General features: G+C 41.9%; 1 long non-coding RNA gene across 2 annotated transcripts in view; it reads right to left on the bottom strand.

Annotated features, from left to right (window-relative positions):
- The window catches only part of LOC307029174, a 690,427-nt gene that overhangs the window by 81,212 nt on the left and 591,105 nt on the right, over positions 1-18,110 (bottom strand). The window lies entirely within an intron of this gene.

Raw genomic sequence — 18,110 nt, 5'->3', positions numbered from 1 at the left:
TTTGTACAGGAAAAGACGCTGTGGCCAGCGTTTTTCATGACAAAAAGATATTATTCGTGAACGCCCCCCAAGAACACCTCAACGCCCCCCTTTCAAAAATATTGCTTCCAGCGCCCCCCGATGTTCTCTGAACGCCCCCTGGGGGGCGGTACCGCTCCCGTTGAGAACCAGTGGTCTAGACCCTCCAGAAAAACGCGGGCAAAAATCCTTAATTATGCGGGCTAAATTCCTTGATTATGCGATTAAACATGCGGGGTTTTTATGTGATTTTATGCGGTGAAATTGCGGGAAGTTGCGAAATATGCGGAAAGTTGCGAAATATGCTAAATATGCGGGGGAAAAGAATAACATTTTTTTTAAATATTGGGCTGTCTTATTTATTCTCTCTCACACACAACCTGCCACTAACGTTAAACCCCTTTACTATTCAATTAAACACATTCAATGTTTATTTATTGTAAAAGCAATTGGGCTATTTTAATCTCACACACACACACACACACACACACACACACACACACACACACACACACACACACACACACACACACACACACACACACACACACACACACACACACACATACATACATACACACACACACACACACACACACACACACACACTTCTCCGCCTCATTCTGTTTTCATTTACTCGTTCGTTATCTGACCAGCTTCAATCTTGTAGGCTACTTACTTCGTTTCTTGTAGCCCTCGAAAGGGTTTTGGAGGTTGATGCCTCGGTGAACGTGAGTTGTTTGGCTTTCTTGTCCGCAGCAGCAGAAAGCATTTTCGAATGTTTGAATGAATCAAAGTGGGTCGTCACCGTCGATTTTCTCTTATGCTCCAACACACAGTTGCACGGGGTGCAGAATAGTTTCCCCCCACTTTTTGCCCGGTCTTTAGTAGAAATGTTCTTCGGTAAATGAGATGGATTAGATTTGTTCATCTTGGTGTTTTCTCTATCGTGTGAGCTCCACACGTTCACTCTATACAGTGTTGTTTACTCAAAGAGCCGGCTGTTTTAAGTGAACGACGATAGCCGGTTCGCGCCCGCGAACGAGCCGGTTCTTTTTTTTCTTTGCGGAGGGATCGAGATTGGCATGAAGGCACATTATGCAATGTGCAATGTGCACATTATCCTGCTTATTACATGGCCACATTCTCAACAAAGTAACGACATGACTCCCAATATTATTTGAAATGCTTTTATGGATTTAGAAAATTATTTTATTGATTTAAAAAATAGTTGTATGTATTTATTTAAATTGACATGCATCCGCTAAAGAGAAATAGTCCGTTGTTACTATTTGAATTAACGTAGCAACGGCAGGAACTGCTTCGATAGGGCTTTTGAGGAGCTTTTTGATTACAGATTTGAAAACATCGTTGCTTGCTTTAAAAGTAGCACAATTCATTATGTCAAACCTTGGAAAGTATCTAGATATCCCTGCCCTAATGCCAAAGTAAATATCAACTGAATATGTGTCGCCGTTTGATGTCTATGTCTGGACCACTGCGTAAAAAGGAGGGTTTCTGCCCCGTTGCTTCTCTTCTTACTTCTATAAGTATAAAACACGGAGGAAGGAGATCTCTTTTTCTCCCCCTCTTCTGAGACCCCAGCAGCTGATCTAAGAGCACGCTCCCGTCTCATGTAGGGGGGCGTGGTCAGCTGCAGCTCACAGAATCGGCCTTTTCTTTAAATATAATTTTAAAATGTCGATACAGTAGCCCCTTTTTTTAAATAGTTTGTATAGGTGTTGCTATCTGTTTTGTGTAGCTTGGTTCTACAAGCAAGTCAGTGCATTCTTTGGGTGGTATCAGAGAGTTACAAGGGTCTGTAAATGCAATGAAAACATTTGGCCACAGCAAATCATTTATATTAAAAATGTAATTTTTACTTTTGAATACTTCAGTACAAAGGATGTATTGATTAATTTAAGTGATATGTATGTACACATAGGCCTATACACATCAAAACAGGGCTACATTTGATTTAATTATAAAAGGTATAATGTGCTCAACTGAAGAGCCGTTTGGGAGCCGAAAGAGCCGGCTCTTCTTGGTGAGCCGAGCCAAATGATCCGGCTCACCAAGAAGAGCCGGAATTCCCATCACTATTGTTTACATTCTGTGATGCGCGAGCTGATGACGTCACGTCAAGACGAGTTAACTTTTTTTTTTTCAACTTTGTGTGGAAAAATGCGGGGATTATGCGGCCTTTTGATAAATATGCGGCCTTTTAAAAATATGCGCCATTTTGCTGATTATGCGGTAAATTCTGCGATCGCAGAATCACGTTTTTCTGGAGGGTCTAATTGTCTCTGTGTTAACTGATTATTTCGTAGACGTATGATGAGTATTAAACAATTGTGTGAGTGTGAGGGTATTAACCCTTAGATGCACGAGTGACAGGACCCTACAATCTTCCATAAGTGGGTCTAAAAGGGACCCGTATTAGAATAATATGTGTTGTTATGCCATTTTTGTCATTTTGGTAAAGAAAAATCACTTATATAATATTCAGTATTATATTTTGATGCACATGAGAAATATTTTATATTGAATTTTTCACAATTTATAATTTTAGAAAAATGTTTTACATTTTGAAAAAGAACATTTTGAAGATATTGTCCCAAAGATCTCCGCTATTCTCGTCCCATTTTCAAAACTCATCTCTTCTCCTCTGTCTACTCATAGCCCCCCCCCCATCAATCCATGCCGGTTGATCAAGTTTGGTAGTCCTATACCCCCCACCCTAGCCTTCCCTTATATTGTAAAGCGATTTTGAGTCCTGGTCTACAGTGAATGTATTCCTGACAACCAAAGGTGATAAGAATCAAAGGTTCCCATTGGATCCCATAGAAAATGCATACATTTCTGACCCACTTATGGAAGCTTGGGTAGTAATACAAAACTACAATTTCTTAAAATGTAAATTTAAAATTTGAATGGCATAATAGCAAAAACATGTTTTTTGAGGAATAGCTGGAATATGAGATGATACAAATTTTTAATTACAAAGATACTTCAAGAAAACCACCTCACCGGGTTGAAAAAGACCCACTTATGCATCTAAGGGTTAAAATATATTGGTCAGTAAGTCAGAGATGTCTATATTTAACTTCTTTTTTTTTTTTATAAATGATCATGGGAAGTGCCCTTTTTCTCACTTGAGCTCCCGCCACTGCCCAAAATTGTCTGTGCACGTCCCTGATCCTACTGAACTTCCAAAACACGTCATTACTGCACCACTATTAGACAACCCTGTATATATTTGAGATGTCTGTTTTTGTTGAATAAATGGCTTTAGCCATGTGCTCAGTCTTTAGCCACAGAATGTTAATGTATAATCACCTACGTCGGTTACTTAGATGCAAGGAAGTTGCATTTTTCGACTTTAATTCAAAAGTGGTGTGTTCCTGTTTGGGAAAGTGTGTCTGATTAGAGCTCAGTAATGTGGAGGGAGACAGATGGTGGTGGGGCTGGTGTTGGAGGGGGGGGGGGTGGGGTGGGGTGGGGGAGTCGGGCCTCCGTCACTGATGCTGTATGACTTCTTTCTCTGCTGATGAGATCCGGTCACCGCGGCTCGTCACTCAATTCACCCTGACACACACACCAACAAGGCTAATTGAGCATCACCACCCCTGAGCCCTTCCAATTACACGTTCCCGTTAGACATCGACAAAATAAATCTCTGCGTGTGTGTGTGTGTGTGTGTGTGTGACTGTGAGTGTGTGTGTGTAAGAGAGAGAGAGAAGAAAAGAGAGGAAGGGATAGGGGTTGAACTCTGCTCCTGCAGATGTGGCATGGTACATTCCTGGGCCAGTTTTTGGGTCAGGGATCCGGGTCTGTGATAATGTAATGAGTCCAGGGTCAGGCAAATATTGCAATAACAATGTGTGCAATACACAAACATGTTGATTGAATGTAGTTGTAAAACTGATACAATCAGTACCTACCTAAAAAACACTTAATTGCAAGTTTATTAGTCACACCTAACCATTACAGTCTCCTTAAATAAAATTAAAATGTCAAAAGTTAAAAGGCTTTATTGTCACATGCACATCTACAGAGTAGTTAAGCATTTGAAATATTAAGTCACAGGCTCCTCCAGTGGTGTAGTGGGATTTTTTTACTGGGGGGACGCTATTTTAATGAGGTAATCCCAAACAATGCCACAAGTGCACTCACAAAACGGGCAGACAGGTCCACAGAAACTCCTCCTTCTCAAAGGTTGAGAAGGAGGGGCGATCTTGAGGTTGAGAAGGAGGGGCGTCGAGGTACTGCGCACTGCAGTGAGGGGCTTCTCGTATGCTTAGTCCTAATTTACTCTACTGCAAAAAGCAGACGGCGCTGCGCTGAACACACACACAGACTCAAAACCATGGACACACTGTCACATAAATTACATAAACAATGTTGTAATTCCCTCAGTACAGACGACAGCAACGAGTTTTTAATTTACTGGCAGGATTTATTTGGTTCATCCAGACCGTGAAAACTGTAATCAAAAAACATAATACACAAATACAATAATCACTAGTCAAAATAATAACAAAACGTACAGTAATATCCCAACATTGTCCTGGTAATGTCGTCACTTTCAATTAGGCTACTGTATACACAATACACTTTGGTTACATATAATTCAACAAAACACAAAGACCAATCCAACTAAGCCCAACATGTGTTAGCCCTTAGCTGTATAAAAACAATTTAATACAAACAAGAACAGAAAACACACACAAAAAACGTCAGCAAAATATACCTTAGTAGCTGCATTGCATGAGGAAAATTGTGTAGCTTGGTATTACTCTGTACGATTGTTTATCTTGATGCTAAGAGCTATTTTGCAGATGCATCAGCACTGAAAAACATGTACTAAATCAGCGGACTTTTCGGATGAGTGTTACGTTAAAGTATGTCCTGACGGAAACAGGCGATATAAAAACAAAGGTTCCGCCTTAGAGAACTTTGGTTCCTACCAAAATAAATAACTCAGAAATACTGCGCTGACTGACACAGAGGCAGTTACACTCCCACCAAAACATATCACATGTATATGATTTCTTCAACTATTGAGAGACAACATACTGCGTAGAAAAGATAAACAAAAAACTAAACTTCAGTCCTTGGCTTGTCTTCAGTCTGCTTCCATCAGCGTCACCGTCTTATGGATGGGCCTTTCCAGGTGGACAGGTTTGGAGATACGCTTTCCTTTCTCATCAAGGGTTGAGTCGCTGATGAGCAACTTGAGTCTTCGCACCTTCCCATCCTTTCCTGGGTACACTTCGATAACCTTTGCCATCCTCCACTGGTTACGTGGTGTAGTATCATCTTGCAGGAGTACAACATCGCCGACCTTTGCATTCCTGCGATCTTTGGTCCACTTCTGTCTCTGTTGGAGGCTCAGGAGGTACTCCTTCTTCCATCTTGTCCAGAAGTGGTTGGATAAGAATTGAACTCGACGCCATCTCTTGCGTAGGTATAGATCTTCCTTGACGAACTTCCCAGGAGGTGGAGCGAGTATCGTGGACTTCATGGTCAAAATGTGGTTTGGTGTCAGGGGCTCTGAACTGGATGAATCAGAAGCCACGCACCACTGCACACCGAGTGCTCTTTCCATGTGCAGTTCACCCAGTGCCATGTCCTTGTCTTTGGCAGCTGCAGCACATTCTTCTTTTGGGATTGTGTCTAGGACCTTCTTGCTGTTAGAGATAAACTTATGCAGCCGGAGTTTGCCTGTGCTGCAAAGCTCTCTTGCTTCTTTCACCAGTTGGATCGCTTGGTCTTCAGATGCTACACTTGACAATCCATCATCAACGTAGAAGTTCCGTTGAATGAACTTTATGGTGTCGTCACTAAAGTTTCCTTGTCCTTCAGCAGCGACATGCTTCAGCCCATAGTTGGCACAGCCAGGTGACGATGCTTCACCAAACAAGTGGACCTTCATCCGATAGATGGAAGGTTGGCTTTCGAGATCTCCATTGTCCCACCAAAGGAACCGCAGGTAATCTTGGTCTTCTGCCTTAACATGGAACTGGTGAAACATGCGTTCGATGTCACACATGATTGCCACAGGACCTCTTCGGAAGCGATACAGAACTCCCACCAAGGTGTTTGTCAACTCAGGACCCGTCAGGAGGTGGTCGTTCAAGGACGTTCCTTGGTACTTGGCGGAGCAATCGAAGACAACGCGTATCTTCCCAGGCTTTTGTGGATGATACACCCCATGATGCGGAATGTACCAAGCTGGAGCTTTGTGGATGTCTTCCTCCGGGACCTTTTCTTCATCTCCGCGTCTTATGGTCTCATCCATGAAGGTCTTGTAGTCTTTGTAGTACTGGTCGTTTCTTCTCAGCTTTCTTTCTAGGCACCTGAGACGATGGATAGCACAGATCTTATTATCAGGTAAGTTAGGTCTTTCTTTCTTGAATGGCAGCGGCATTTCGTAATGACCGTCGCTCTTTAACTTGATGCTCTTTTCCATTTTTGACAGGAACCTTAGATCTTCTTGAGAGATGGGGCTGGTCTCCGACGCTCTTTCAACGAAGTCAGACTCCAGCATCTTGATGACATCTGCAGGTAAGAGAACTTCTTTGATCTGTGTCCTACAGACATAGTGCACTTCCTTTGTGAGGTCTGAAGAGGACGGTAGACCTGGCATCACTTGCTTCACCATGACTTGGTGACTTATTCCAATTGCATCTCCATAGTTGAGACACGGGTTGCCATATCCCACTACACTCCAGCCCAAGTCTGTCTTCTGTGCAAACGGCTGGTGTTCCTCACCAGGTACCACTTGTCTTGGAACGAGGGCTTGGGCACAGTTGTAGCCAATTAACAGGCCGACATCACAGCTTTGCTGAGGAGCGATCTCATCTGCAATGTGTTCAAGATGAGGCCATGCTTTCGCCGTATCTGGTGTGGGAATATGGTCTCTGTTTGCAGGGATAAACTCTCTTGAGTAAGTCACTGGAAGAGTGATTATCTTGTCTGAATAAAAACCTCTAACTTGTAGACCAGCTAGCTTCCGACAGGACACGATTGTGTTTCTTGAAGCCAACGTGGAGAGGTTTAGCTGAACTGGTTCACTCTTAGCATTGAGAGCCTTCGCTGTCTCGTCGAGGATAAAGGTTGTGTCACTTTGTGTATCAAGGAGTGCGTACACCAGAACTTCACGACTTGGCACACTTGTAGATGACACCCACACTGGAATTATTGTGGAGGTATGAGTGTCTCCAACATTCTGGATGACTCTAAGTGCCGTCGCCTCACGTGATGGTCTCTCTGACTGGTCTTGTGACTGTTCATTCTTCCTTTCTTTGTACTCTTCTTTGTCTTTGTCACTGTACCTTGCTCTGTCAGATCTTGTAGACATCCTTTCTTCCTTGGTGCGATCGTCATGAAGACAAGTTGGGTGTCTTCTCTCACAGGTGTCGCAGCTGTCTCTTTCTCTACAATCTTTAGATCGGTGGCCAAAATTGAGACAGCCAAAACACAATTTATTTTCTTGAACAAACTTGATTCGCTCCAAGATTGTCCCTTGCATAAACTTGTAACACCTTTGTAGACTGTGTCCTGCCTTCTCACAGAAGACACAGCTTGTGACGACGGCTTTCTCATCTGAGGTGGTTGCTAACACCTTTGCTCCAGGACCTCCGCTCTTTACACTCTTGTCTGGAATCCTTTCACTTGGCTTAAGAGCATGAAGAGATGTTATTGGGCTGCAAGCGATTTTAGCTTCACGTGTGAGAAACTTGACAAACTGGCTGAAGCTCGGGAACATGTGAGTGTCTTCTTCTGCTTTTATGACTTTCCTATTCCACCTTGAAGTCAACAAGTCTGGCAGTTTAGAGAGAATTTTCTGGTTCTCGTTGCAATCATTAAGTATTTCAAGACCTCTGATCTGAGACATGGCTGCCTCACAGCAGCGCAGGAAGTCGGCGAGTTCTTGAAGTTCCATACTGCCTTTGGAGCTTATCTTGGGCCACGCGTCGAGCTTCTCTCTGAAGGCCTTGGCGATGAGGAATGGATTGCCGTATCGCTCTTCTAGGATGTCCCATGCTGCATAATACGCTGGCTCTGTGCCAAGTAAAAAGTAGCTCTCTATGGCCCTTTTAGCAGATCCACCCACATACTTGCGTAGATAATATATCTTCTCTTCAGCTGGTATGTTCTTCCTGTCAACGAGCGTCTGAAAGGACACTTTCCAGTCGTTGAATCGGAGTGGGTCACCACTGAACACTGTAGGTTCAGGTAGAGGAATGCGACTCGCACTGATGGCTTCTGCGAGCGCTTTGACGAGAGCTGTTGTGCCATCTTCATATTTGTTTTCTTGCCTTGCTTTTGCTCCAGCTGGTGGTGTAAAATGGTGCCGCAGCGGGCTAGTTTGAGGCTTGACTTCTTCTTCTTTCTTCACAGAGACACGATGGAGAAGATCATTTATAGTTTGAGGCTTGACTTCCTCTTCTTTCTTCACAGAGCCACGATGGAGAAGATAATTTATTTCTTCATCTGAGCCGTCGCCCTTAGTTGCCGGACATGAATGTATACTCTGGTCATATACTTGCTGTCGTGCCTCGGCAGCCTTTAGCTTCTTAATAGTCTCCAATCGATCTAGTTCTCTGCGCTTGGCTTCTAGCACTCTTTGTCTCTCTGCATTTTCAGCCTCTTGTTTGGCTTTTAGCTGAGCGGCTTCAACTTCCAGTCTCTGAAGCTCTTTAATATAATGCTCTTGCTCCAGCTGTACTTCTAAGGTGGCTTTGTTGGCAGCAACCTCAGCAGCTGCACTATTCCTGCTTGCAGAGGAGCACTTAGTGTGGCGAGAGCTAATGCCTGTCCTTCCTGAGGCTACAGACATTACCTCTTCAATGACTCGATGTTCTTCATGTCTTTGACTTGTAGTATGCCTATGGGCTGTAGCTTCCTCCCTTGCATCTATAAGGTCCATTGCATCCTTAACCATCTTCTTTGTTACTGTTTCACAGGTGTCGATTTTGCGACGTGTGTTAAGGTCAGGAACCTCAAGGCATTTCCAATCGTCATAAACGTCATTTAGACTCCTAGAGGTATTGCGTACTTTAGTAATTTGTCCATCTAGCAGGTCGTCTGAGCACTTTCCACTCAGCGCTTGGTTGGCTTCTTTAGTGGCATCCTTCCACTTCTCATAGCACACACTGAACCGATGTGCAACCTTTATTACTTGCTCATCATGCTGTTCTTGACCCTTTTCCGTCATTCTGCGGACTCTTTGGCCTAATGGTGGCTCTTCTGAGGAAGCGGGGTTGTCCACTATGATGCCTTCAGTCGCTTGTGGCTGCACGGTTGAGCTGTGCTCGTGCACACACTCTGTTTTGTCAGGTGCGTGTGACTCCATGTCTGGGAAATGTACATCTGCAATTGTGTGCTCTTCGCCATTTCGGGACATCTTACTTGCCTTACTGTTGTCATTCACTGCTCTTTGGTGCTGTCTTCGTGAGCAGTTAAGTTTTCACTGTAATTCCCTCAGTACAGACGACAGCAACGAGTTTTTAATTTACTGGCAGGATTTATTTGGTTCATCCAGACCGTGAAAACTGTAATCAAAAAACATAATACACAAATACAATAATCACTAGTCAAAATAATAACAAAACATACAGTAATATCCCAACATTGTCCTGGTAATGTTGTCACTTTCAATTAGGCTACTGTATACACAATACACTTTGGTTACATATAATTCAACAAAACACAAAGACCAATCTAACTAAGCCCAACATGTGTTAGCCCTTAGCTGTATAAAAACAATTTAATACAAACAAGAACAGAAAACACACACAAAAAACGTCAGCAAAATATACCTTAGTAGCTGCATTGCATGAGGAAAATTGTGTAGCTTGGTATTACTCTGTACGATTGTTTATCTTGATGCTAAGAGCTATTTTGCAGATGCATCAGCACTGAAAAACATGTACTAAATCAGCGGACTTTTCGGATGAGTGTTACGCTAAAGTATGTCCTGACGGAAACAGGCGATATAAAAACAAAGGTTCCGCCTTAGAGAACTTTGGTTCCTACCAAAATAAATAACTCAGAAATACTGCGCTGACTGACACAGAGGCAGTTACAAATGTATAGGCCTAAATTGCATAAACTACAGTATTGCAACAAGCAGAACTCTCTCTCTCTCTCAATCTATTTAAAACTCATAACAAACAAACTAAATTCCCAAAGTTGTCCTGAAATGAATTTATTAAATAAACGAAACGAAAAATATAGCCTACTTATGCAAACAACATTTAATCTGGATTTGACATTATTCTGATTAGGCCTACTGTAGCCTACATTGCAAATAAGCAGACAGCGCTGCTTTACACACAAAAAAGACATAAATGCACACACACACACACACACACACACACACACACACACACACACACACACACACACACACACACACACACACACACACACACACACACACACACACACACACACACACACACACACACACACACCATGCGTTTTGAAGACTGATACATCCGAAGAGGATGAACAAACTTTGCAGTCCAGTTTCCCTGCTTTGCAGTCTATCCACGAGTATGCCTCTTGTTTCCTCCGCCACATCTCCTCTGTTCATACCTCTGGGAAAGGTGAGCTTGAGCTAGCCAGGGGAACGTTGCTGGCGCGGCTAACGTTAACGTTAGTGCTAGCATTATCCACGTCTTTAGGCGGCTCTTCTGATGATGTAGTGCTAGTAGCAGCTTCACTTGTAGCTTCGGTGCTGCTAGCCTCTTTCTTCTTGTGAATTATATTCTTTTAGAAAAGAAGTCAAGTAAAAAATGTTTGCCTGCCATTATAGTGCTTTTTCGTTAACGTTCTTGAGGGAAAGAGCTGCCACAAAATCGGCGGGCGGCGAGCTGGCTCGACCTGGGTGTGTCACTGACACACCCCCAGCTCGCCAAGGGGTCACAAGCGTGATGACGAATCATAATTCTTTAAGGAAATTGTTTTTATTTTGTATTATAATTACTGTGAAATGTATTATGTTTTTGTCATTATTACAACAAATACACACTTGCAACTGATAACACTGGCAATGATTTTATATTTATTAGACTATTACAAAAAACATCATTCTCCAAATAAGTGGGCGTACCCCCGCGTCCTACGCCCACTACACCACTGGGCTCCTCCAACAATGCAACATTAAAATGCATAAGACATAAAACAAATAAAAACACAAAATAAGGTGTGAAAGAAGAAGTGGTAGAAATAAAATAGTGCAGAGAATGTTGCAAGACTAATGTGCAAGTAATCCAGGAGAAGTTAATAAAATGCAGGTGCAATACATTAAGATGAGCTTAAAATAGAATATCAAATGAAATGCTGTAGCCTTTTCACCAGTCTAATAGAAGTATATGAAGCTCTGAACAATGCATGTTGTCCTAAAGTCGGTAAGGATGCGTGACAAACAATGCTTTGAGGGGCAGCAGTGTAAGGGCATGCCAAATGAAAGCCACACTATCATGATGAACAGGCAGATGTCATTGATCTAGCCCCTCACAGCTGTTCCTTAGTGGCACTTGTTGACGGTGCCAAGAAGAGGCAGAACCAGGATACGGGTAATCTGTAAATCTGATGGAAGGAGATCTGTCGGAGGGGAACCTTTCAAAGACGGGTTGGGAGATCTCTGAGCACGATCACAGGAAACACTATCCCTTTCAGAGGGAATGGGTTCAGCGTACCTTGGGAACAGTTCGATTCGCCTGCCGGATGTTGTGTGTGGGATTGATTTACCGCATGAGAATGGGGCACAAGACTAAAGGAACCTGACTGTGAAGGAGGCTGCAGTAATGTCCTGCAGACTAACACACTGTGCACATACAGTACACGGACAAACAGAAAAACAGACAGCATGACTTCACAGAAAGAAACTGTTAGCATCCATGCTGTACATGCACATATTGTCACATGCAACAGAAAGGGGTAAAAATCATGCTGGCTGCTTACATTTGCGTCAACGGGGAGATTTAAATAGTATTATTTATATGTAAAGATGCTGTCACATTTTGAAATGGTGTGTTTGCACATACATTTAACTCTGCAAGTTAACGTTCACACCAGTTTAGACATTTCGGGCGTGGAAGAAATACAAATGTTTTAACAGAAAAATGCAAGTTAAATCCAAGGGTAGACTTCACAGAGCGAGAGTAATTAAAAGAAAATAAAGTTAGATATTGCTCCACTCGGAAGAAGTCTGTGTTATATTTTGTTCACCTGATTCATGCACATCTTACACAAGAGATTTACATGAAATATACACAACCTGTTGAAGCCATTTTGCATATTTAAACATGCAAAACATTTTCGACCAAATAGAAGCCGTATAGAAACCGCATGGCTCTGCTGATACAAGCTTCCCGTAAAAATCCGGCTTCGTAGTACATGCCTCTGGTGTCCCGCTGTGTGCTGGACTGCACAGCATTTTTATAATTTGTCCCACACATTTAGCCGATGTCCCGTATTTGATTGACAGTCGCCCGTCTTAAACAAGGCTTTTGGTGTGTAGAAAATGAGAGGACTATCATCACCATTAGCTGTGTCAGATGTCAATCAATCAAAAGAGGAATGTATTAATTTATGGGTGTAGTGGGTGGAGGGCGATTCCCAGAGAGTTATTGTCAGAGTTGCCAGATTTCTTTTTTAATTGCGCATTGAGGTGAATATGTTTTGAAGCGACGCTTCCCTGAAACTCTCAAGAAACGGCTGGCTCATAAAGAAGTTATCGATCTAAGGATGTATTCCTCCTGAAATCAAAAGAGATGAGGTAACAGCAGCTGATTTAATTAACGTTTAGCACAAAGGTCAGCAGGCTGTGGCAGTAAACTAGCTCCGGTAATTTTTTTCTGGTCATCATCATTTTTTATGTTAATTCTATTCAAAAAAGATATAATATATTCCTTCACTTGCTTAGTTTGTGCAAACATTAAACCAAAGTAAAGTGTTGTTATTAATATTTATAAGCTAATAACATGCAAAACATTTTCGACCAAATAGAAGCCGTATAGAAACCGCATGGTGATCTCTGCTGATACAAGCTTCCCGTAATACTCCGTATGCCTTTGATTCCTTTGTTTATGAGTTAGAGTTATGTTTACTATTTTCTGAGTTTTCTTTCAAATATACGGATGATATTGGATCATTAATGAGGATGTGCGTCACTTTTCTGACCGCTCATAACACAACCTGATCCTTCATTGTGCTGGAAATAGTGGCTAAACTCTGCAAAACCACAATTTACAGAACCAAATCCCAACTCCTAAACCAAGCCCCATGATGAAGTGAGTTTGAGCCAAGATAGGTTGAACATCTTTCAAGGATATGGAAACACACATCCCATGCTCCACATACAGCACAGGAGAGCTGCCAGTGAAATGTGTAGGAACATATTCTAATAATGTTCATCCAGGAAAAACTCAGGCCAATCCCAAATGCAGAACATGCTGAAGCGGAGAGGAGAAAGGTCAGTTTGGGGCAGTTTATAAAAAGAGTAAGCCTTAGACTTTGGCATTAGATCTGAGTATGAGTCATTCCTGAGGTCATCTTGTGAACTTGAGTGTGCGCTTTCATTACGTTGTATGTGAAAATAGACCCTGCATCAAATGAAAAAAAGGCAAGACAGCCCACCTACAGCCCACTGTGGTAGGAGAGTTTGCCAAAGTCCTAGGAGGCTAACCTCTATCTGTTTATCGTTGCAGGGCTTTGAAATATATAAGGAAAGCTCGTTAAACATGTCAAAATGTCAGTTATGAACACATGACAACATCATCCTGAGAATCAAGTTTCTTATTTGCAATAATTGGCCTCCTGAAAGTAAACACTTGTGAAATGTGTAACCAAATGCCCATGATATTATGAACTCTACGCCAAAATGAATAAATCATGTTTTGTCTACACGATACCGGGAGAGGAGGTCAGAGGTTACGCTAGCTAATAGGCAGATAGGGAGAAAACTGCTGCAAAGTAAAGGAAGGAGTGATTGTAAGGAGGAAACTGAGAATAATTGCGAGCTCAGGCCCAAAGTGCTGCATCAGTTCATTAAGGCAGATAGATCCTGTGTCCGTTTGGCTTTAAACGCTGTCATCTCCTAATAGGGATTACCTCCTTTCTCTGTTCCTCTGCTCGGGCATGTCTGCTGCTGGTTTTATGTGCTTGCGTCAGCAGGAACTAAACCATGAAAGGAAATAACTTATCTGCTTTTTTAAGAAGAACCTGCTCCGTAAACCTAATTTATTATTATCCTCAGATTATGACCTTATATCCAGAACATCAAGAAGTGTATTTATGGTGGATTTAATAAAACATTTTCTGCATAAGCAAAATACTTTTTTACAACTTCATCCGTTTCATGCAATGAATCTCATTTGTACTGTTTCCTGGCAACACATTCGTTAAGATGAATAGGGATGAGATTCATTAGGTCAAAAGGTATTTCCCTAATGAGGTTTATATTTGGTATGTGTTGCGTTCCGATGAATGGTAATGTCGCCCTTGTCTTTGACGACTTATTCTATTTCTGCTGCTCATTAAAATGACAAATGTGCAACACAAACAATTGATTATGGCTGCTTTACTGATTGTGTGTAATGTCCCTGTTGGTGCGGATAATCGGTCTGTTGAGTCTCCGCACCACAGATCAGGTAATTGAGGAGAATAAACTGTCAGTGTGCGCTGGAACAATACACAGGGATGGAAATAGCGTCCCTTGTTGAAGCTACTGCTACACACACATGCACCTAACAGAAACACAGCTGTAGGTTTTATGAGAGACAAACTAACTTTGGAGCATTTTCTCGCCGAGCCTGTGAAATGTCTATGATTGCTCCATTCGTCTTATTTACTGTACACCAGCCTTATTCACTATGCCCACTAAAGAGTCCTAAAGTGAGGTAATGTGCCCATAATTCACTGCTAGTGCTGCTTTCCAGAACCTCTGGTATTCTTTTCACCAAGCCTTACTTGTTCTTACATGATGAGAGATGAGGGGATTGAAAAAAAACTAAAGAGAGATGGGAGAAAAAAGCAAGCAGGAGAAAAGTGCAATGTACTGGAAAATGTGTCTGATCAAACCTATTTACAGTACTTGACAAAGTTTTAAACAGTCCACCGTTTCCATCATGTCCAAGCACTGATAAGAACTGCAAAGATTGCTAAGTGTCAGAAAACATGGGGAAGACTAGCAAAGACTCACTCTCAGAACGCTATGAGGTGTTCTAAAGTTTAAAGCTCTTGTGCAGTTATACAATCAACAGAGACAGAGAAATAAATAAGGTTCAATCCATAAATTATGAAGTCCCTTCCTGCAGATGGACTGCTACCCGTTGGATGCAAGCACCAGTTTCTAGGGAACACATTCACATTTGACTGTATCTGCATTTTAATGGGTCCACCGTGTCATCTTAGCATTAAAAGACAATATGCCATACGTAAACGATAAGTTAACCCACCATTTTGTCATGTAGGATGTTGTTCTGCAGGCAAACACGAAAGAAAGTTGGACATGGGGGACATTTTTACAATTTTGAGGAGAGTAATTTCACCTTAATTTGTCTGTTTGTTAAACGTAACGTAACACAAATGGCCTTCTTTTTAGCTGTGTTTTATGCTGACTTTCCAAACAAACACAAACTCAGATGATAAACATGGTTCACATTCAGGGTGACCTGAGGCCTGTACTACGAAACCGGTTCAACATAACCTGGATATGTTTAAGTTACCCGGTTTACCTAATCCAAAACAAACGCGCTCTCGCTAAGCGGTCCTACGACGCTGGTTATCAACTCGTTAACTCAAGCCAGCTTTGCCCTATCTAGTTATGTGTGCATTCACATAAAAGGGGCGGGGTTAGCAACATTTGACCAATCACAAACATGGAGAAGCATACTGACAGCGCAGCGTCATACTTCCTGAATGAAAAATGAACTATAATATTAGACAAATATTAAGACGTTAAACTTTAAACATCCATGACTTAAACACTTTATCCGGGAACCTGCAAGGTGAATACAGCTGGTAAAAGAAAAAGTGTTTGAATGTGTACATTAACAGGTTTATGATATCACTGCCCCGTCTAAGACACGATCTGACTTTAATTACATTTGACTCGAGTGTTTCGTCAACTTAATGTGTTGCTTAAAATAATACTTCTGCATACAGTATGTGACACTGTGAGTGTTGCACGGCCAGATACGGCTCAGCTGACTAAGATAAGGAAATATATGATACATTATGATGTGATATGATGTTAATGATAATGGGACACATCGACGTCTGCACTCACGGTGCCGCGGACTGTACGTCATGTTACTTTGATCCTGTTACTTATGTTGTGGCAGATATTTAAGTAAGTTTTATTAATGTTATAATAGTCAGATTGCTCTGAACATGGGAGGTGATATTCTATTAATTTTCACGTTCACACAGTCAGTTGATTTTTGCCAACCGTCTTTCCTGCAACGGCAGTTTTTCTGTATTTCCTTTATCCTGTAATATGACTTGATAGCTTTAAACTCCGCACACTGAGCTCTGATTGGTCAGCAGGCGGTGCTTTCACTGAGTTGATCTCTTATCCTGGAACCTAGCCTGCTCCGGACCAGGGGGGTATACTACGAATCTAGTTCAACCTATCCTGGATATGTTTTGAGTTATCCGGTTGACTTAATCAAAAACAAAGCCGCTCTCGCTAAACTGTCCTACAACGCTGGCTATCAACTCGTTCACTCAAGCCAGCCGTGTCCTATCTAGTTAGGTGCGCGTTCACATGGAAGGGGTGGTATCTGGAGCATTCGACCAATCACAAACATGGAGAAGCGTACTGACAGCGCAGCGTCATACTTCCTGAATGAAAAGTCAACTATAATATTAGTCAAATATGAAGAAGTTAAACTTTAAACATCCATGACTTAAACACTTTATCCGGGATAAAAGCCACATAGCTGCACCTGCAAGGTGAATACAGCTGGTCAAAGAAAAAGTGTTTGAATGCGTACATTAACAGGTTTATGATATCACTGCCCTGTCTAAGACACGATCTGACTTTAATTACATTTGACTCGAGTGTTTCGTCAACTTAATGTGTTGCTTAAAATAATACTTCTGCATACAGTATGTGACACTGTGAGTGTTGCACGGCCAGATACGGCTCGGCTGACTAAGATAAGGAAATATATGATACATTATGATGTGATATGATGTTAATGATAATGGGACACATCGACGTCTGCACTCACGGTGCCGCGGACTGTACGTCATGTTACTTTGATCCTGTTACTTATGTTGTGGCAGATATTTAAGTAAGTTTTATTAATGTTATAATAGTCAGATTGCTCTGAACATGGGAGGTGATATTCTATTAATTTTCACGTTCACACAGTCAGTTGATTTTTGCCAACCGTCTTTCCTGCAACGGCAGTTTTTCTGTATTTCCTTTATCCTGTAATATGACTTGATAGCTTTAAACTCCGCACACTGAGTTCTGATTGGTCAGCAGGCGGTGCTTTCACTGAGTTGATCTCTTATCCTGGAACCTAGCCTGCTCCGGACCAGGGGGGTATACTACGAATCTAGTTCAACCTATCCTGGATATGTTTTGAGTTATCCGGTTGACTTAATCAAAAACAAAGCCGCTCTCGCTAAACTGTCCTACAACGCTGGCTATCAACTCGTTCACTCAAGCCAGCCGTGTCCTATCTAGTTAGGTGCGCGTTCACATGGAAGGGGTGGTATCTGGAGCATTCGACCAATCACAAACATGGAGAAGCGTACTGACAGCGCAGCGTCATACTTCCTGAATGAAAAGTCAACTATAATATTAGTCAAATATGAAGAAGTTAAACTTTAAACATCCATGACTTAAACACTTTATCCGGGATAAAAGCCACATAGCTGCACCTGCAAGGTGAATACAGCTGGTCAAAGAAAAAGTGTTTGAATGCGTACATTAACAGGTTTATGATATCACTGCCCTGTCTAAGACACGATCTGACTTTAATTACATTTGACTCGAGTGTTTCGTCAACTTAATGTGTTGCTTAAAATAATACTTCTGCATACAGTATGTG

This window comes from Notothenia rossii, assembly GCF_949606895.1.
Source record: "Notothenia rossii genome assembly, chromosome: 2".
In the NCBI taxonomy this organism is placed as follows: domain Eukaryota; kingdom Metazoa; phylum Chordata; class Actinopteri; order Perciformes; family Nototheniidae; genus Notothenia; species Notothenia rossii.
Note: the sequence above shows the minus strand (reverse complement) of the source record. Positions and strands in the feature narration are given on the sequence as shown.